This window comes from Aotus nancymaae, unplaced genomic scaffold (genome assembly GCF_030222135.1).
Source record: "Aotus nancymaae isolate 86718 unplaced genomic scaffold, 86718_ANA_hifiasm-v0.15.2.pri h1tg000043l, whole genome shotgun sequence".
Classification (NCBI taxonomy): Eukaryota; Metazoa; Chordata; class Mammalia; order Primates; family Aotidae; genus Aotus; species Aotus nancymaae.
The window spans coordinates 818450-840894 of NW_026988457.1; the positions used below are offsets into that span (position 1 = coordinate 818450).

At 39.3% G+C, this 22445-nt stretch overlaps 1 protein-coding gene across 5 annotated transcripts in view; it reads left to right on the forward strand.

Annotated features, from left to right (window-relative positions):
* The first annotated feature begins 1773 nt into the window (after positions 1-1773).
* MTUS2 (microtubule associated scaffold protein 2) overlaps positions 1774-22445 on the forward strand; it is a 797713-nt gene continuing 777041 nt past the window's right edge. For 2 of the 5 annotated variants that reach the window (XM_064361726.1, XM_064361722.1), the window contains exons 1-2: positions 1774-2034; positions 20657-20729. The gene's annotated coding sequence lies outside the window, so the exon portion shown is untranslated. Of the gene's footprint in view, positions 2035-11132; positions 12914-20656; positions 20730-22445 lie in introns of those variants that run through there. The other 3 variants (XM_064361724.1, XM_064361723.1, XM_064361725.1) reach the window with 2 other exon arrangements.

Here is a 22445-nt window from a genome sequence, read left to right on the forward strand (position 1 = left end):
GGGGAGGACACAGAAGCAGGCTGCAAAGGTCGTTTCCCTCTTCCATGCAGGCTTCTGAGTTTGGGTCAAGTTGGGATCTGGTGGGTGGTCGGAGGCGAGTGGGGAAGGGTTGAATGGATTGCGATTAAAGCTGTGCTTTGGATTAGAGTGGACTTTAAAAAAATAATTATACTTTAAGTTCTGGGATACAAGTGCAGAACGTGCAGGTTTGTTACACAGGTATACATGTGCCATGGTGGATTGCTGCACCCATCAACCTGTCATTTACATTAGGTATTTCTCTTAATGCTATTCCTCCCCCCTCCCCATGCTCTCCCCCCGCCCAGCTCGGGTTTGTGATATTCCCCTTCGTGTGTCCATGTGTTCTCATTGTTCAACTCCTACCTATGAGTGAGAACATGTGGTGTTTGGTTTTCTGTTCTTGTGTTAGTTTGCTGAGAATGATGGTTTTGGACTGGACTTTTTAATATCAGCAAATCCGATTGTTTATGAACACCTGAAAGTGACAGGAAAAGCTATGAAATTTGCTCTAGATTCTTCCAAGGGAGAAGGGAGATCTGATGGAATAATTTTGAAAGACAGTGGTGTGAAAAAAAAGTGCCATTTCATGATTTTCCTTCACCAAGTAGTCCAGTTGGTTAAAAAAAAATTATCTGGCGTAGAGTATTGCTTAACACAGTGGTTTGGAAAAAGACATCCCCTAAAAACAAAAAAGCCAACCTAAATAGTGCAAAGACCAGCAACATCGTTTCATCTTTATAATGGTAAATCTTTATTCCATTGCTGTTTGAATCAGAGTCTGCAGAAGTCCTCTGGTTTCGCTTGCCTTTTCAAATCTTCCAGGTGCACGGTGTAGGGGAGCCTGAGCATTTCAAGTAGGACTGGAAAAAGGCCTTTGAAAAATCATTAATTGATCTATTTACCTTATGAGCGGTCGAGGCTCGGTGGAACCCCTCGGACAGTGGGAAGGCACATTTGGAGCTCATTAAACAGAAATAAGCCTGATTTTAGAAAGAAACGCCTGCCTTTTGCGCAAATCTTTTCAGAGACTGGCTTTGGGCTCCTGTGAATCAGGCACCCTAGCGTCCACCAAAGTTCTTCCCGATGCTGAACCCCAATGCCTCCTGCAGCCCCTAATTCGAAGCACCTCCTTCTGTTCTAAGCGGAAAACAGCCGAACCCATTCCTGGAGGCCTGCCCTGGAGCCGTCAGCTCAGTCTTACTCCTTCCTTCTCCTGGGGTTTCCCGACGCTCGGGCACCTGCGGAGACTGGGGCTGGGGGCTGGGGGCTGGGGCTGGGACGGACAGGCGCGCACGCAGGAGCCGGCTCAGGGGCGGTCGGCAGAGGGCGCTGCGGCTCCCGGCGCGGGGCTGCGACGCGGGGCGCGGAGCGCGGGCCGGGAGGAGGCGCCCGGGTCTCGGCGTGTGCGTCTCCCCGCGGCCGGGAGGGGGTGCGCGCATCAGCCGCCCGGCGCCGCCTCCCGCTCAGGCCTTTTAGCCGCCCGGCCGCTGTCACCGCGGACGGCACCTCGCGGGGCGAAGCTCGGGCTGGGCAGCCGCCGGCCCCGCGGCTTCTCCTTTGTCCGGGCGAGGCGGCCGGAGGAGCAGCTGCGGCCGCGGCGGGGCCGGGAGCGCCCGGGCGTCGTGCGGGCGGCTCCGGTCCCCCGCTGCCCCCCGGCGCTCGAGCGGGGGCGGCGGCCTGGGCGGTGCCTGCGCCGAGGTGAGTGCGGGGGCGCGGAGCGGGGCGCAGCCGCGGCGCGGGCGTGGGCGGGCGGAGGTGACAGCGACCGTTGGCGGCCCCAGGTGCGGGGGCGCCCCTCGCGCTCCACCTGCGCCGCCGCCGCCGGCTCTCCGGGCAAGTTTGTCTGCCCCTTTCTGCAGAAACCCTTGACCGTTTAGCGGAGTCCAGACCTGTCGGTCAATAGAAAACTGGCGCTGGAGAGGAGGAGGAAGCGTGGCGGAACCTGGATGAGCGTCTCCGTGAGGGCAGTGGTGGCCTCTTGGACGTTACATTTCTTGGCTCTTTGCGATCCAGGTGAGCGAATCCTCGGCTGCGCGGTCCGGCGGGGTCGGCTGGCTCTGCTGCCCGCCTTCTGGAGCCGCCGGAGACAGGTGCGCGGAGTTGGGCGGCGCGCAGCTGGTTCGGCTTCTTGTCTCCAGAGCGCCGACGTTTCCTGCGCACATCACCTGCTCTGGCTGAGGGATTGCAGCTCTTTTGACACCTTCGCTTGCTGCAAGGTTCAACATCCCCTGCTTTAGACGCGGTGGTAGGTTAGTTAAAGCGAGTTCTCCCTTACCCACCCCCAGCTTGGGATAATTTGGTCTGTGTCTTCGATCTTAATTTAGTATGAGTGTGTTAGTTTCTTCAAGCTTTATAATGATAAAGCAGCGAAGCGGCTTGCTACATCCATTTTTTTTTTTCATTCTGAGCCTGTGCACAGAAGGAATTAACAGGCACACAAGTGATGTTACTACCATTCTATTTTAAATACAAACACGGAAAGAAGTACTCTTGGCGGGATACCAAAGGCGCCTGTACTCTCTGTTATATAAGTGCTTAAAAAAATTTGCTCATTGGCAAAGTTATGCGTGATTACCAGAGCATCCAAGAAGAGTGTCATGCTTTAACTTTACTTGGAGATAAGCAGTGGTCTTAGCTTGAGATACCCTTTTAAGATAATACAGGACCCTTTCAAAAAAAGTCATTAGATAGAATTATAAAGCATTAAAAGTTGGTTTTATGAAGTGTATTATGAATTGGTGAGAATTCTTATTGATAAAAATATCCCGCATATATCCTTTTTAGTTTTCAAACTATTGAATGATTTTATTTTTAGTCTCTGATAGAAACTTAGTAGTTATGAGTTGCCAGTTATTAAAGTATCTGTCCCTTTTTCCTTTCCCTTTCCCCACTCCCTAAAACAAGTACTCAACATTTATGGCTATTTTTTTCCCCACTAAAATAAGCAAAAGTAAAAACCATCAGCTATACTGATAGCTGGGAACACCCCTTTTCCCCCCTCCACCCATTATTCTGTCCTAATTGATTTGGGGTGATGCCTTGACATCTATAATGTTAAAAAGCTTTCCTGGTGATTCTAACACGTAGCCAGGGCTGAGAACCATTGTAGAGCATTGTTTTGTCGCTTTGTAGCCTAGATGTTGCGACAGGGGTTTAAGGCAAGTCAAAAATATGTTGTCAGGAACATGGGAAGAAAAAAATTGTATTGGAAAGGAGACACATCGAAGAATTACAGCATGTAGACTTTTCTGTTTTGTCTAAAAGCTCCTTCCTGTTTTTCCTGCAAAGAATAGTTGGCGTTTATCAGGGACCCATAATTCCGTGTAGAATACTTATGGGAATCCTAAGTGATACATTTCATTTGCAGAAGTACCAATGAAAGTTGAATAGTAGTGTCAGGATATTCCTTTATGTTTACATGATAAAGTAAGTCATAGGAAAGATTATTTTCCCTATCAAATTAGAAGCTTATTATAGCACTATAAACTAGTACATTAAATGCAAAAAGGCTTTTATTATTTTTAAAGCCAGAAAGAAACCTGGCCTCTGAGTCAATGTTTCCTGTCTACCTTATGTAATCCCAAATACCCAAATCTCAGGGCAGATCTTATGGATGGTTTATGAAGGCTTATGTAAGAACTATGACTGTGCTTTTGGTACTCCATTAAACTCCCTGTTTTGGCTATTATATAATTGACACGGAACTAGACTGTTAAAGCCAAAATCCGGGAGGATGCCCAAACCCACGCTGGCATACGCACTTTTGTAATGAATTGCTGTTGCCAAATTAGAGGAAACAGCAGGGATGGTGGTTTGTGAAAGAGAGGTAAGAATAGTGTCTCCGGGATTGATGTAATAGAAGACTGTTAGGCTTAGCGATTTTCTAGAGGCTTGAATGCTGTGGCAGAAACCTCTCTAGTCCTTTCTGTCTTCTAGCAGAAGCAGATCAACTGGGGAGCTAATGAACCTAAGCCTCAGGTCCCTCACACAGGCTTCTTTGGTGCCCTCTGGGAGGGGCGCTGGCAGTGTGTTCATGTGGTCATCCCTGAGTTTGTATTTGTACTTTTGGATTCTTTTTTTTTAAATAGGGAGAGTACTCTTTTTTTATTTCTTTTACTTTAAATTCTGGGGTACATGTGCAGATCTTGCAGGATTGTTACATAGGTATACACATACCATGGTGGTTTGCTGCCTCCATACCCCCCGTCACCTATATTAGGTATTTGTCCTGATGTTACCCCTCCCCAACCTCCCCACCCCCTGCTATCCCTCTCCTAGCCCCCCACCTCACAACAGACCCCAGTGTGTGATATTCCTTTCCCTGTGTCCATGGGTTCTCATTGTTCAACAGCCACTTTTGAGTGAGAACATGTGGTGTTTGGTTTTCTGTTCTTGTGTCAGTTTGCTGAGAATGATGGTTTCCAGATTCATCCCTGTCCCTGCAAAGGACATGTACTCATCTTTTTTATGGCTGCATAGTATTCCGTGGTGTATGTGTGCCACATTTTCTTTATCCAGTTTATCTTTGATGGGCATTTGGGTTGGTTCCAAGTCTTTGCTATTGTAAACAGTGCCACAATAAACATGATTTATATAGAATGATTTATAATCCTTTGGGTATATACCCAGTAATGGGATTGCTGGGTCAAATGGTATTTCTAGTTCAAGATCCTTGAGGAATCGCCACACTGCTTTCTGCAATAGTTGAACTAATTTACACTCCCACCAACAGTGTAAAAGTGTTCCTATTTCTCCACGTCTGGGAGAGTACTCTTTCTACCCTCCCACTCACCCGATTATGTAAACCCAAGGTTCCACAAACCCTGAATTTATCCCTGTCTCCAACTTATGTTCAAATATTAAATTATAAAGTTGCCTATTCTTAGTTTAATTTTTGTGGTCCGAAAAGATTTAAAAAAAAGTCTAGACGATATCATAGTTGACTTGCTGAGAGACTGCCAACTGCTATAACCTAGGGCTGTGTGGAGCCACTGAAATCAGGCACTTACCTGGAGAACCAGCTCTTTGCCTTGTGATCTTGCATGCGTGGGACTGTTTTGGTTCAGTGTGTGAACTGGAGATGGAGAAGAATGGAAACGGGATGGGGAAGGGAGGAAAGTGGGTTAAAGCTCTTCCTCTTCTCAGAGGCAAGATGCCAAGGGGAAAGGAAGAAAAAACCTACTGAAAGATGCTTCATTAATAAAATGTTAATTGGAACAGATCGCATCAGCTCCACAGGAGATCCTTCTGTAAACTCCTTAGGATTGGTCTCTAATATGAATTTTCAACAGTGAGCAAACAAACTCAGTCCTGGAAAATATCCTACAGTAAACAAATGCAGGTTTGGAAGGACTAGATGAATATCAGCTTGTTCCCATTAGCAGTTTTTATGAGCAAGTGGGAGGCTTATAATATCTACCACACACGTTTGAAATGAGTTGTTGAAAAGAGTCAAGGAGTTTCCCTTTTGCTCTGATATGATTTCTATTTCCTATGTGAATTTGGATGCCTTTAGATCTTATATTTTTGACCCTTCCCACCAGCCCTCATCTATCCATCCATCCGTCATCTATCTACCATCTACCCACCCATCCACAGAGACTCTCTTTTTGACCAAACTTTAGTCAGGCTCCCCTGAGCCCTCTTCTCAACTAGGCCTCAGCCTTGGCCTGTAAGAACTGCAGCTTTCAACAAAAACAATTTTGTCTGTGCTTCCACCCTCCAAGGGATTTGAAAACACCCTAGCATCGTGTATTAGCCTGTTCTCACCCTGCTAAGAAAGACATACCCAAGCCTGGGTAATTTATAAAGGAAAGAGGTTTAATTGACTTATAGTTCAGCATGGCTGGGGAGGAAGGAGAAGCAAACATGTCCTTCTTCCCATGGCAGCAGGAGAGAGAAGAATGAGCAAAAGGGGGAAAAACACCTTATAAAACCATCAGATTTCATGAGAAATTAGTATCACAAGAACAGCATGAGGGTAATTGCCTCCATGATTAAATTACCTCCTACCTAGTCCCTCTCATGACACATGGGGATTATCGGAACTACAATTCATGGTGACATTTGTGTGGGGGACAGCCAAACCATATAATGTGGTGTCTAGCAGCCTAAGGCCATGTTCCTGGGATGACCCAACCTCACTTGCATTCCTACCTAGAAAATCTCAAGGCTGCCCCAAAGAATTTATCTTTTGTTGTAACCTGCACAAATGATAATAGGCCCCTGACTTTCCTTTTGTTAGATTATTTATTAAAAACTTGTAATTCTTTCTCTGTGCCTTTGAGATGTAATGTGTATCTCCTACCACCTGAAGTGTCTTCCTCAGTGTCTATGAGCCATTCCTTTGAAATGAAACTATCAGGAAGGATAGGGCTCTGTCCCCTAGTCTCTGTAGGGGGGTAGGAGCCTAACTTTGACAAGTGCATTTTGCAGTCACAGATGGCCTAATCCTATTGGCAGGCCCCCTTGCCTGCTTGCTGGAATGTTCTATGTCCTTGACCCTGCTTGAGCTCACACACATTCTCATTTCCCTTCCCTACTTCCTCATTCTCCCTTTAAAATACCCAGTCACCTCTACCTGAATCGGAGTTGATCTCAGTTCTACACTGAAGTCTCTTTCTCTCACTGCAGTAGTATTGGGTAAAATCTGTCTTTACTGCCTTTAACCAGTGTCCAGCTTTTTTTTTTTTTTTTTTTAAGACACCATCCAACAAAAAAGTTTGAGCGTCTCCACAGGTCAGGCAGTGTTCTACTTATTACATATGGAGCAGCAGATAAAAACTGTACCCTTGAGGAACGTAGGGTGTAATGGAGTGAATCAGATGAGGTTAAGTACAGTACTTAATATATCAGGTATGGATAGTGCTATGGAGAAAATAAATCAGTGATGGAGGAGAAGGAGTGGGAGGTAGGGAATTGCTATTTCAAGTAGAGTGGTCAGGGAATGCCTCACTGAGAGGAGATGTTGAGCAGAACCCTAAAGGAGATGGAAGAGTGAGCCACCTGACCAGAGTGCAGCTGGCATTTATGGGGAGCACAGGGAGGCAGCTGCAGGCTGCAGTGGGGGAATCTCATGCTCATGGCCAGCTTTTTCTCACAATAGCGGCCCCATCCCCGACTCCAGCCACCTGAGGCTGCCCATGAGCACTGGTGGTATTCTTACGGCCTTAGTGGTGTGGTGGCTTGGAACTGAGGGCCTCCCAGGGCATCGGAATCCAGCCTAGACCATACCTGAACAGGAGTAGGAAGGGAGATTATGTGTCTTCAGTGATGACTCCCACTGGCTTGTCATAGAAAAGGGGCTGGGGACAAGCTCACTCCAGCCTGGAATCCCTGCAGTCACTCTAGAAACAAACAGAAGTATGATATATAAAAGATGTGGACAGTGGTATGCTTGAGGAATGCTCTTGCTTGATGAATGTCTTAATGTTGAGAACCTAGAGCAACTTTCTGAGTGCAACTGAGCCAGAGAGAACCCCTGACTTAAAGGCCACTGGAGTTGGTTAGGGTTTGAGGAGGGGAAATTGCTCAGCTCCTGCATGCCCAGATGGCTGCCCTATGTCTGCTAACCAGAACTGCCACCTCCCCCCTCGCCAAACACACACACCACGGACCTGTCAATAGGCTGTCATAGATTTCTCAGTGGAGAAGGTGAAGAAGCCACTGGGGAGCAGCAGCCAGGGGCTGACTGCTGGTTTTTAGTTACAGCCTTCCTGTACTCATGGGGACAGAGATATGGAACCAGGATGGGATAGCTGTTTCCTTTTTTAAGCTGTTAGCTTATAACCATTTTAAACCCTCAACAACCAAAGCAGAAATCTCTCATATAGAGGTTCCTTGGATTGTTTGCTAGTGGGTAGAGAGCATCACAGCAGCTTGAGTGAGCATATACAGCTGGCATCAGGGAAGTGGCATTTATAGGAGTCTGATGTTTCAGACTCTTCTCTGTGCCTGTCATGACTTCCTGTGGTCTCTGACTTTGCAAGCTTCTCTCACGTGCCCTATTATGTTTGGAAAATGAGGGACCTAAGGTCATTCCTGGGTATTTGATACTCTTCTTTAGCTTTTGTAAATGGGCCATCTTCCAGTTGGTTGTATATATTCTACATGTTGATTGTATTATATGTAACTAAAAATTGATACATAGGAAGCTATTCTAAAATGTAATGTAACCAGGCACTTTTCAAACTCTTAGTGATTATAACCTTGTAGTTATTTTTCTTGGATTTTCTAGATAGATGGTCATATCATCTGCTAAATAAGTAAATAAATCAATAAATCTAGCTAGGTGGTCATTTCATCTGCTAAATAAGTAAATCAATAAATTAAAAATAAATGGTTTTAATTTAATTTAAATAAATGATTAGATGAATGAATAGATAAAATAAAAATGATTACTTTGGTCTCTTATTTTTTGAAATGGAATTTCCCTTTTATTGCCCAGGCTGGAGTGCAATGGCATGATCTCAGCTCACCACAACCTCCGCCTCCTGGGTTCAAGCGATTCTCCTGCCCCAGCCTCCCAAGTAGCTGGGACTATAGGCATGCACCACCATGCCCGGCTAATTCTGTATTTTTAGTAGAGATGGGTTTTCTCCATGTTGGTTGGGCTGGTCTTGAACTCCTGATCTCAGGTGATCCACCCGCCTTGGCCTCCCAAAGGCTGGGATTACAGGCGTGAGCCACGGTGCCTGGCCTGGTCTCTTATTTCTATTTTATATTTTATTATCAGTTAGACTAGATAGAAGAAGAGGAGACATTTTGTCTGTTAAGAGATTTAAAAAATAAGATTATTGTCTTTCAGGCAAATGTACTTCCCTTGTCCCAGAGAGGATGGGCTGTATGATCTCTGAGGTCCTCTCCTTATTTGTCTTTTTACTCTGTTTACCTTAGATGCATTGAACCAGTAGGTTCCGTTCCCATAGAAAAACAAAACAGTGTGTACACACAGTCATTCTAGGTAAGTCAGCAGTATATGTGATTAGGGCCAAACCAGTATTGATGACTGACTGATACTGACTTTAGAAAGTTTGACTCAGCTTGGAGAAATGAAAAGCCAACATAGTGCATTGGCATCTATAAAGACAGTAATAAGGCAAATACATTTGTCCAGAAAAAGGCTAATATAGATAGAGTGATTTTAAGTGCTTTTTCCCAAAAGTACAATTGAAAAAGCATGGAATATAGAGCCATGGATAATAAATGATAATAAAACAGCAGAAGCAAATAATAAACACTTAATAGAGAAGTTTATTTTCCACACTTCGTCAGGTTGCTGCTGTAAAGTACTAATCTAAAAACTTAATATGAACACTATTTCTGTAAATATGGGAGAAGTAATCTCAAATCATCCAGAATTTAATTATCTTTGTCCTAAGCTGTTTGACACTACTCATTCCAAATAGCTTCTCAAGACAGGCAGTATTTTTCTACACACAAATAATTGTGTTCTCAGGTTGCAAATGTTGCCATATATTAAGCCAAACACATTTTTTGCTTCTAATTCTTGTATTACTATTGGTTTACTTCAGGGGAAGTTAATTTGAGAACTGAAATCATGTAGCAGAATAATTTTGGTTGAAATGGATGTTTCTAAACCTGATGCATTTTCTTTTAGTGTTACATGATATCTTTGGAAGTTTGTACAGTGAACATACCAGACATTACATTTAATTTTCTGAAGACTCTAGCAAGTATTCTTTTTTTTTTAAAAAAAAGATCCACATTGTATTAGTTTAACTGGCAGCTAGTAATTAGTTTTACATTGACTGAGCTAATTTGCCACTACTGGCAGATTTATGAAGTTATTTTAGTGTAACTACATTGTCCTCTACCCCCAAACTCTATACTGAATTTTTTATGCTAGATTTTAGGATTTTAATTTTGATAATAATCCAAGATACTGGATAAAATATAAATGTGAGTTAGCATTAATATCAGTTTAGAGAATAACAATGAAAGCAGAAACGTAGACTGCCACCACGTTTCTCTAGGGTCAGCACTAGAGAGAGGCAAGTTGAGCACTTGCCTCAGGCACAAAATTTAAGGGACACCAAAACACTCAGTAATACAAATAAAAATTTTATGCAGTTTAAAATATCAAAATTAATGCAAAAAATCCATAATGAACAAAATATCAAAATTTTAAAGGAAAACGGGATCAGTATTACCGATTTTTCCTTTTGTGTCAGGCTCCAGTTTGGTTTGGAACAGCACTGTTACAGATCCTATCTGTATTTAAAATTTTAAAATTTTGTTCATCATGGATTTTTTACATTAATTTTGATTTTTAAAAAATATTGCATTAATGTATTATTTATCTTGGAAGCACATCTGAATTATTGGAGTAAGGACATTCTGAAAAGTCTCTCCTGTACAACAACAATGAAAGCACTGGCAAAAATATCAAAATAAACCATTTTAGAGTGGTGGAAATTAACCAAGGGTTTACTATAATCTGAGGACTATTTATTCAAGAAAAAAGACTGAATCTCAGTAAGAGCAGTCAACGTTGTGACATTTAAACTTACCTCATTCCCATTCCTTCCTACCTACCTCCATGGTATCCTTCAAAACGAATAGCCTAGAAGCCACTGAAAGGGACAAAACAGGTTTGAAGCCCTCCAAGATCCCCAGTCTCAGAAAATTGTTACTATATGATTGGTCTAGAAGCTTCCTAAAAAAACTCCATTCTCAAAGCTAGTTTTGCAGAGCCATGGGCATTTGTGGAAAATGATCAGCAGTAATTATTTAATATCTCAGCTGCCTGAGGCAGTGATACCAGTTGGGGTTAACCAAAAAACTTAAAAGGAAAAATCGGAAAAGGAGATATCTATGGGGGCTTTAAAAAGCTTTGACATAGTCTTTGGAATCTAGAAGGCCCACGTACATATGTCCAGGAAATACTTAAGAAGGCCCTAATATGTCATCTCAGGCTAACAATGAGGCTTTCCATAAGTAAAGTAGGAAGAGAAGTCTAAGAGTTGTAAACTATCTGCTGGAGTGATGAAAGCATGTGCCCCACCCTGCAACACACAAAACCCCTCAGTAAAGGCTGTGATGTATATTGGTTCAAGACATTTAAATAAATGTTTCATCATCAGCTGATCGCTGAAGCTAGACTTCAGCTGCATATGATAAAGAAAGTAGACTTTACATAATTAGTCTGGGAACTAGACAAACAGCAATAGAACCAATAATAGCAACAAATAAAACAACAAACCTTTATGCAGGGTGAAATCTTATTTCTAGAGTTGCCACATTTTAAAAAATCCAGTTTTCAACATAAAATTTCCACACACAGACAGTAACATATGGGCCATAACAGGAAAAACAATAAAACATATCCCTGAGAAAGTCCAGATACTGGACTTATTAGACAAACATTTAAAATTAGCTATTATAAATATGTTCAAAGAGCTAAAGGAAACCTTGTCTGAAGAATTAAACTGTGAAAATGATGTCTCATCAAATAGAGAATATCAATTTAAAAATGGGAAATTATTAAAAAAGGAACAAAATAGAAATTATGGAATTGAAAAGTATGATTGAATTGAAAAAAATTTACTAGAGAGGCTCATCCACAGATTTGAATTAGCAGAAGAAAGAATCAGCAAACTTTAAAATAAATCAATTGAAATTATATACTGTGAGGAACAGAAAGTCAAAAGAATGAAGAAAAATGAACAGAATATCAGATATAGGGTACCATTATGAATACCAACATATGTATGATTGAAGTCTCAAAAGAAGAATGAGGGATGGGGACAGAAAGACTACTTAAGGAAATAATGAACAAAAACTCAAGTAGCAAGAGAGAAGTAAATAATCATGTAGAGGGATCTTCAATAAGATTAACAGTTGACTTATCAGAAACTGGAGGCTAGAAGATAGTGGAATGATGTATTCAAAATGCTGAAAGGCAAAAATTTGTCTGCCAGTCAAAAATTCTATATCCAGCAAAACTGTTATTCAAAAAAAGAATGAAAAATTAAGATGTCTCAGAAAAACAAAAACAGAGAATTTGCTACCAGCAGACTGCCCCTACAAGAAATATTAAAGAGAGTCTTTCAATTGGTAACTGAAGAACACAAGTCAGTAACACAAATCCACAGGAAAAATAAAGAGTAGCAGTAAAGGTAATTATATAGGTAAATATAAAAGAGTACAAACCACTAATAAAATAACTAAAAAATTTATAATAAAAGAAACAGGGAATGAGAATATGCTGAAAAATATCCATTTAACACAAAAGAGGGCAGTAATAGAAGAATAAAAAGACATAAGACATAACAGACAATTGAAAATAGCAAAATGGCAGATGTAAATCCTGCCATTTTGAGTTACTACATTAAATATAAACACTGGTCAAAAGGCATAGATTGGTAGAATGAATTAAATAAATATGAAATAAACATGACTCAGCTATATGCCATTCACCAGACTCACTTTATATATGAAGACTCAAATACTTTGAAAGTAAAATAATAAAATAAGATATAACACAAAAATAGCAATAAAAGGAGAGCTGGAATGGGTATACTGATATGACGTGAAATAGATTGTTAGTCAAAAGTTATTACAGAAGACAGAGAAGTTCATTACATGTTAAAGGGATCAATTCATCAGGAAGTCAAATATGAACATATGTGTATTTAAGAGTAGATCCCCTAAATATGTGAAGCAGAAACTAATAGAATTGAAAAAAGAAATAGAAAATTCAACAATAATATTTGGAGATTTCAATATATTTTCTTTTTATTTTGGAGACAGAATCTTGCTCTGTTGCTCAAGCCGGAGTGCAGTGGTGCCATCTTGGTTCACTGTAATCTCTGCCTCCTGTGTTCAAGCGATTCTCCTGCCTCAGCCTCCCAAGTAGCTGAGACTACAGGTGCATGCTACCATGCCTGGCTAATTTATATATATATATAGGTAGAGACAAGGTTTTACTGTGTTGGCCAGGCTCGTCTTAAACTCCTGAACTCAGGTGATCTGCCTGCCTCAGCCTCCTAAAGTGCTGGGATTACAGGTGTGAGCCACTGTGTCTGGCCTCAATACCTCATTTTCAATAATGGGTTGAAACTGAGAAGATCTTATTTTCTTGTTGAAGATCAGCAAGGAAATAAAAGGACTGTATGAACCAACTGGGATTAACAGACACCTAAAGACCACCCAATGGTAGCAGAATATACATTGTTCTTAAATGCCCATAGAAAATTCTTTAAAATAGACTATGTAATAGGTCACAGAACAAGTTTCAATGAATTTAAAAGAGTGAAATAATACAGAATATGTTCTCTGACTGCAGTGGAATGATGTTAGAAATCAAGAGTAGAAGAAAATTTCAGAAACACAGAAAATGTGGAAATTTAAACACTCTAGTGGGTTAAAGAAGAAATCACAGAGCACGTTAGAAAATAGTTTGAGATGAATGAAAACAAAAACAGAACATACTAAAACTTCTGAGAGGCAACTAAATCAGTATTTACAGGGATTTTTTTTTTTAGTTGTTAATGACTATATTAACAAAAAAAAGATCTCAAACCAACAACCTAACTTTTCACCTTAATAATGTAAAGAAAGAAGAGCAAACTAAGTAAGTAAATATATAAATATAAATATATATAATATAAATTATATATTATAGATAACATAAATATATAATATATAACATATAAATATAAATAACAAAATAAGTAAACTGAATATAAACTAAATATAGTGAGAACGAGAACAGAAGTAAATTAGAGAATAGAAAAACAATAGAAAAAATTAATAAAAACAAAAAATTGTGTTTTGAAAATATCAACAAAATTGAGAAACCTTTACCTAACTAATAGAAAAAGAGAGAAGACTCAGTGATTAAAATCAGAATAAAGAAGGAAAATCACTACCACTTTAGATAAATAAAATAAGAACATTATGAGTAAATTTATTTCAATAAATTATATAACCTAAATGAAATGAGTAAATTTCCAGGAAAGCACATACTGCCAAACTGACTCAAGAAGAAAGAGCAGATCTGAAGTGACCTATAGTGAGAAAGGAGATTGAATTAGTAATCATACATTTTTTCACGAAGAAAAGCCCAGGCTGGAATGGCTTCACTGGTAAATTCTACCAAATGTTTAAAGAAATAATAGCAGTTTTGCCTAATTTTTTTCAAGAAGGTAGACAAGGAGGGAACATTCTTGGCTTATTCTTTGAGGCCAGTAGTACTTTGATACAAAAGCCAAAGACATCACAAGAAAAACATAGGCTGTTATTCTTTATGAATATAGTTACAAAAATCTGCAATGTATAAAAAGGATTGTATACCATGAGTAAGTGGGATTTATCTGAGGAAGGCAAGGTTGGTTTAACATCTGAGAATGAATCAATTTGTTATACCATATTAATAGAATAAAATACAGAAACACCCCATAATCATTTTAGTAGAAACAGAAAAAAAAAACCACTTAACAATTTCCAACAGCACTTCATGAAAAAGAAACCTAGGAATTGAAGGAAATTTCCTTGACCTAATGAAGGGAATCTATGAAAAACTCACAGCTAACATCATACTTGTGAAAGACTCATTTTCTTCTAAAATAAGGAGCAGGCAAGGATGTCTACTCTTTTCACATTTATTCAACATAATACTGAATGTTCTAGCCAAGACAATGAGGCAAGAAAAAGAAAAGTCATCCAGATTGGACAGGAAGAAGTAAAATGATCTCTCTGCTGATGACATGATCTTTTATGTAGAAAATTCTAAGGATTCTATACACAGACTGTGAGAACTAAAAAACAAGTTCAGTAAGGTGGCCATATATAAGATTAATAGAAATCAATTGTATTTCTATGCACTTAAAATTAACAATATGAAATTTTCCATTTATAATAGTAAATGGATAAAAAACAATTAGATATTTAGGAATAAAGTTAACGAAAGATGTTCAGGACTTGTACACTAAAAACTGCAAAACATTGTTAAAAGGAATTAAAGATAACGTACATAAATGGAAAGACATCCTGTGTTCATGGACTGGAAGACTTAATATTATTAAGGTGACAACACTTGCTAAATTGATCTGCAGATTGAATGTAATCTCTATCAAAAACACAGAGGCCTTTTCTCTCTAATAAATTGAAAAGCTGATCCTAAAATTGATATGGAAATGCAAGGGACCCAGAATAGTCAGTGCAATCCTGAAAAAGCAGAACAAAGTTGAGGGAATCACATGTCCCAAGTTCAAAACTTAACACAAAGTTAAGGTAATAAAGACAGTGTGGTGTAGGCAAATTATATCATTATAGATCAGTGGTATAAGATTGATCCATAAGGCCCAGAAGCACACCCTTGCATTTATGATTAATTGGTTTTCAAAAGGATGACGAGATAATACAAGGAAGAAAGAATGATCTTTTAAATAAATGGATGCCTTTATGTAAAAGAGTGAAGTTGTATCCTATTTCATATCATATACAAAAGTAACTCAAAATGGATTATTGACTTTAAAATATAAAACAGTCTCGAAAAAAAGAGTAAATCTTCATGATCTTGGATTAGACAATATTTTCTTTATGTGACACCAAAAGCAGGAGTGACGAGTATATAGATTAGTCTTCATAAAAAGTATAAATTGTTTCCTTCAGAGGATATCATCAAGAAAAAAGGCAACCCAAAGAATGAGATTAAATTTTTGCTAATTATATATCTAATAAGGAACTTGTATCCAGAATATATAAGTTTTTTTGGGATGATAAGGACAAATAACCCAATTAAAAATTGGACAAAGGATTTGAGTTGACATGTTTCCAAAGAAGATATACAAGCGGCCAATAAGCATATGGAAAGGGAGTCCACATTAGTCATTAGGGAAATGCAAATTAAAATCACAATAAGATATCACTACACATCTATTAAGATAGCTAAAATTAAAAAGACAAAGTTAAGTGTGAAGACATGGAAATGTAGGGACCCTGGTACTTGCAGGAGGGACTGTGAAATGGTACAGTCATTTTGGGAAACAGTTGATAGTTACTCAAATTATAGGCATGGAGTAACAGCATGACCCAGAAACTCTATTCCTAAGTGTATACTCAAGATAATTGAAAACTTAGTCCACGTAAAAACTTGCACATGAATGTGTACATAGTAGCTTCAAACTGGAAACAATCCAAATGTCCATCATCTGATTAATAGTTAAATAAGATGTGGCATATTCATACAATAGAATATTATTCAGCCATCAAAAGCAGTGAAGTACTGATTCCTGGTACAACATAGCTGAACTTTGAAAGCATTTTGTTAATTGAAAGAAGCCAGACACAAAAGACCACGTTATATGATTCTATTCATATGAAGTATTCAGAATAGGCAAATTCAAGTGACAGAGTAGATTATTGATTGTCAAAGAGTGGGCTAAGAAGGACTGTGGAATATCTGCTAATAGTATGGGTTTCTTTTGGGGGTGATGAAAATGTTCTGGAATTTGATAGTGGCGATGATTGCATGACCTTGTGAATATGATAAAAAGCATTGAATTGTACCTTTTAAGATGATGAATTTTATGGTATCTGGGTTACATATCAGTAAAGCTGTTATTTAAGAAATTATCTTCAATTTCTGAGTTTTTTAGTTCCCTCTAAGGCAGGTGCTCTGCCTTGCCTTGGTCCTGCCCTGCTTTTCCCTACCAACGTGCTGCCTCAGATTTCAGTAAAGTATCTCCATTGGACGATTAGAAACCTGAGGAGTTACATGTGAAGTGCCAGAAGCTGTAGTAGAGTAGGAGCTTAGTGACTTGATAGAACTCTGAAAACAATATTCTGTGAGCTTGAAGTGGAGGGACAAACTCTGTGTGTTGAGCAGGGCCATGCTCTTCAGCACTGCAGTGCAGTCTTTGATGCTCTGGCTCTATGGCATTAGGAAAGGTTAAATTATGCTTAGCATCATGTCAATGGATTTATTAATAAGGAAGAGAAAAGGTATACTTTATAGGGTATAGTTCTGTTCAATAGAAATATAATGTGAGCTATATATGTAATTTTCTGTTTTCTAGTAACTGCATCTAAAAATCAAAAAGAAACATGGAGTTAATTTTAATATATTTTATATAACCTAAAATACCATTTTACATTTTTTCATGTTGAATCCTCAAAATAATGTATTTCATACTTAGAACACATCTCAGTTTAGACACATTTCAAGTGCTCATTGGCCACCCTGGCTGAGTGGCTACTATCTTGACAATAAGAGTGATTTTCTTGAAAGTAGATGCAAGGCTTTCAGACACGCAGCATGGTATACTGGTTTTGAGTTGGATCCAGATTCAAATTCTGGCTTTGGCTCTAGCACTGCATTTATTTATTGTTAAAATATTTACTGACATCTGTTCTCAAAAATCATAGTCTGTTTCTATATAGGGTCAGACATACGAATACCGGAGAGAAGTATCATGTTTTATTGTTCTAATTATTTCAGGACCCAAGGAAGGAAGTGGTCAGTTCTATCTGTGAAAGAGTTGGTGGTGGTCAGGAAGGGCTTTGGGAAGAGGAGAGGCCTGAGCTCCATCTTGGAAGAAGAGGTAGATGAGGGCAGAGGCATTCTAGTAGGAGGCAGGAGCAAGGGCAAGGAGGCTTCTAACAGACCTGCCCAGGAAATTGCTTATAGCTTGGAGCAGGGATGTGTGGCTGAAAGGGTGGTGTGGCTGAGCTGGAGTTGAGGGCCATGTTATTTGAGGAGACCTGCAAGGGGCTTCAGAATGCCTTTCATATTAGGCAGTGAACACCCACAGAAGAGCTTCAAGAAGTAAGTGATGAGGTAAGATTTGATCTTTCTTGAGTTGTTACCTTGGGCAAGTTACTGACCTTTCAGATCTACCCCCTTAGTCTCCTATTCTGCAACACTGGGTGATTGAAATCTACTCAGGCTGTTGCTATGAAGATTAAGTGAACTAGTATATGAAGGATGCCTGATGGTCCAGTTCAGACTTCTGGTGTATCAAGAGACTGCTTCTCTGGTAGTGTCCTGTTGCCCTAGCCCCTGTTTTTCAATGTGGTTGTGCTCCAGCAGTACCCTGGGAAAGCTTTCAAGAATATAAATTGTTGGAGCACAACAATCAGCCTCAGGGTGGTGTCTAGGAATTTATGTAACAAATCTATGTTTAACAAATTCCCTCTGTGATTATTATGCAGCCACCTGTTATGGGTTTGCATACCAACGTGCAGAGTTCACTTCCTCAACTCTTATCTAGGACTCTGGGCCATTCAGTAACATCAGCTCTTCCTGCCTCTTACACCAGCTTCCATGTACTGTTTCCTGGCTGATGGTCTGCAGACCCTATTCCGATCACAGTGGTAATTTACCAGTGGTCTAGGGCTCCTCTGTTTGAGGTTGACCAGTTGGTTCTTAGGTAGCTCTTCATAGATTGGCCTCATTGAAATGGTACCTGACAGCTTCTAAACATGAATATGTCTACTTCACAGACCTTAGCCAGCACTCTTTAATTTTGTTCGCACTCTTATTTAATATGTGTATTAGCATAAAGTCACTTTCTAACTCTTCCACAACATGAAGTATAATTCCAATTGGTCTATTAATTCAGAGCTGTTCTATTTGCAGTTCTTTATCTGTGACCATACCCAAAATAATAATAATGACAGTTTTCTTTTTTTTTTTTGTTACGATTAGTACTATCAATGCCATCATGATACATTTACCATCAACCCTGTAGCGGTCCACAGTAGATCCATATAGCTCTGTTTTAAGGGGAAAGTCACTATTGGAACAACACAGGGTGCCTCTGAATGTCAGATTTACTCTGCTTGCATTTAATTTCATGGTCTTCTTTGTTTTTAAGATTCTGATTGGATGTGAACAAAATGACAGGTTTCATCTAGCATGTCAACTGTGACTTTGTGGCCACCATTCTGTGACCATGTCACAGAATGCTGATTTTGATCCTACATTTTATCCTCACATAATTAATCTAAAAAATAAAAATTTATTTTCCAGCTGGCTACTTTTTCATGCAAAAACAAAACAATTTATAGTAGGCTGCTGATTTAATGGGTCTCCTGGTGGGAGGGAAAATTATTTAAACCCTTTCTACTCCTTCTCAGAAGAAAACACACTTTGGGAACTTGTGAATTTTCTATACCTGGGGTACCTACGTGGCCTCGATTCCCCTGGTTTTTACTTCCATTAGTGTTATGCATGCTTCAAATTAACATTGTGGTAGGGTGGTCGTGATGCTGTTGTGCTGCTGGTGGTAGTTGTGGTAGGTTCTAAAATAGATGCGTTACTACATTTATTGCGAGACAGAAGTAAATGTTCCCTTCATTGCCCTATAGACTTGGACTTGGACCTGTGTGGGGTGCATTCCTGGCCATGCCTGTCCTGAACCAGTGGGCAGGTCTTCTGCACGCTTCCTTCTGCATCTTATTCCTGCATCCATCTGCCCCCTGCATCTTGTCCCTTGCTTGCTCTGGCCTGCTTTCCCTTTCACCTGCCCCTGTTAGAGATCAGCATGGTCCCTCACATTTTTTTGTCTTGCAGCCCTCAGCTTTTCTTTCTGTCACATCTGTGCTCTTGGAAAAGAGTCTTATGTTGCAAGGGGGACGCTGAGGGGGTTGGAAGTAAATGGGGACTGGGTGGGAATAAAGAATTGAAAAGATACACATAAGCCCTTCCAAATGCCGGAGGTAATTCCTTTCTTATCTTTTATGTACCATTGCTGATAAGTCGGAATGGAATCAGTTGATAATACCCAAACCATTGATGTTGCTTAGAAACATGATGTATGTTGAGCAGTAGGTAGTTTAGAAAATTTAATTGTTTCATAATCACTGGGGTTTTCAATCCTGTTTATTTTTTTGTTTGGAGAAATTATGAAATTGCCATAAGTGTAGGTAAAAAAAAAAAAAAAAGGTTGAATGTCAGCAATTTTGTATAAGTTAACCTCCGAATAGCAGGTGTTCTGTGGTGTCTATGCCAGTAACATTTGGGAGGAAAATTTTTCTCTTTTCTACCACTGACAACCAATCTTCCTGTTGGACAATTTAGAGAAGAGAGCAAGTTGCTGATTTTTTGAATTAAAGTTTTCTTAAGGATTTAATTGATATTAATATTGTTAATATTGTAGAATTCATAGTTCCTCTGCTTTTTTTTATTGCTTCAGAATTAGAAGAAAATAAGCATGACAGTATAAATTTGGCACATAATGACAAAATTAAGATTTATAAAATAGACATGATTATTCATATATCAGAGGTATTCTTCCCCTGACAAAAGCTCTGTCTTAAGTCCTTAAGATACTTCATTTATATGGTGTATTTAAGAATCAGTTTTCAGATCATTAACTACTTGAGGGATTAATATAGAAAGAAAATTGAAGTAATGTAATCCATGAGGATTAATCTGAGAACAAGATTAAGTATTTCTAAAATCCTAGACTCAGCCAGTGGAAAAAATGGTGAGTTGATGAAGCACCTCCAATTATGAAGTTTATCTGTTGTATAATTATTGCATAGATTCAAGGACTTCTGAACTAACTTTATGTTTTGGTAAGAAGACCTATTATAATGAAATTACTTTTTATGCTTTCCTGAATCTTTCTCCTGAATTTTCCTATATCTTTTTCTTTTTAAGGTTTCCACAGCTGGATTTTTTACTAGGGCCAATTGTCACCAATGGCAGTAAAACTCATTTTCTGGGGAGCAGGGTGAGTTCATGAAGATTTCTACTTGATTTATTATTCCATTTGATTTATGTCTGTAATTGTCTCTCAAATGTTGTTTACTTCCTGATACTCAAGGTAAATAGCTGATGGCAGTTTTTTTTAAAAATAAATGATATTATTAATGAAACAAGTCAATGAAAATAAATTGTCATTTGAAAGCTTAATTTTTTTTTTAAAGCGATGAGGAATCTAGTTAGATATTGACTGAGTTCAAGTAACGTGTTAGTGATTTTAAATTTGTAGAGGTTGTTTAGAATGGACACCTCTTAGTAGTAATTAATCTTCTGTAGCAAAGGTCATGTTATTGTTAACATTTGTTTAGTAACTTCTTTTTCTTTCTTTTTTTTTTTTTTTTGAGAGTCTTTCTGTTGCTCAGGCTGGAGTGCAGTGGTGCGATCTCGGCTCACTGCAACCTCTGCCTCCTGGGTTCAAGCAGTTCTCCTGCCTCAGCCTCCCGAGTACCTGGGACTACAGGCACGTGCCACCACGCCTGGCTGATTTTTTGTATTTTTAGTAGAGATGGGATTTCACCATGTTAGCTAGGATGGTCTTGATATCCTGACCTCGTGATCCTCCTGCCTTGGCCTCCCAAAGTACTGGGATTACAGAGCCACCGGTGTTTATTAATATTAATGGATAGACATGGGACATGAGCTTTAAGTAGGGAACGTACTTGATAGCTGAAGTTACTGGAGAAAAAGACCAGACTGGGAGGAAAAAAGTGAATGCAGTGCAAACAGTCCATTAAACTAAGAGCAGAAGCTTTAGTGAACAGCCAAGACCACTGAAAGCTTAAAACGTTTGAGAGAAGCTTTTCTGAGGGCTGCTGCTAGCCCATATGGCGCTTTGTGCAAATTAGACAAAGGCACCCCTCTGTAAGACATTTCTATCTGATGGGAAATTAGTGAGCTATACTGATTTTTAGAACAAGACACTTTATTGCCATGTGCTGGGAAATTGTAATATAAATAATCAAATTACCCATCTTTAAATCATCCAAGTTTTAATAAAAATACAAACAGCTTTTAAATGAGTAGAGAGATGCACATGATGAGACTGATGCCTCCTTAAACGTGGTGCTCTTCCACAGTGCACAACCTGAGCAACTGGCAGGCTGACTCTGCTTTGTTGAGATTCAACTTATGATAGACTCTAAGGAGGGACACTTTTTATTAAGGTCTAGTCATAGGGGACAGAGGCTAGAAACAAGAGTTTGAGGTATGGCTTTGATTAGAAACTTGGGTGGATTGAAAGAAACTTATCAGAAGCACAGTAGCTATAGGTTTGGCATCCCAAAGGGGTAGCCTGGGATTTCTAGGGCAAAAACTAGGAAAGAAACACCCAAAATGTGCTTTAACTAAATTTATGACTGAGTTTCTGCCATGTGGTGATTTATAGTATGTGCTTTCAGATTTGCCCTACTTAAATAACGAAAGCTTCATTCTATAGATCACCACCTGTGTAAAGTTCTTGTTCTCAAAGACAATTTAAACTTGGATTGTTTTTCCCAGTAAAAGAGATTTGCTTTCAGAATGTTGAGTGCATTCATAATGGATGGTTCTTCATTACTTACAAATTTTTGTAATTGATCTTCTGATGAAACAAAAAGCTATTATGTTGCTGTTAATGTATATCTGATAGATATTGGTTGACAAATACAGGCTAAGTGGGATGTGGCAATACTTTGGGGCCAGATTT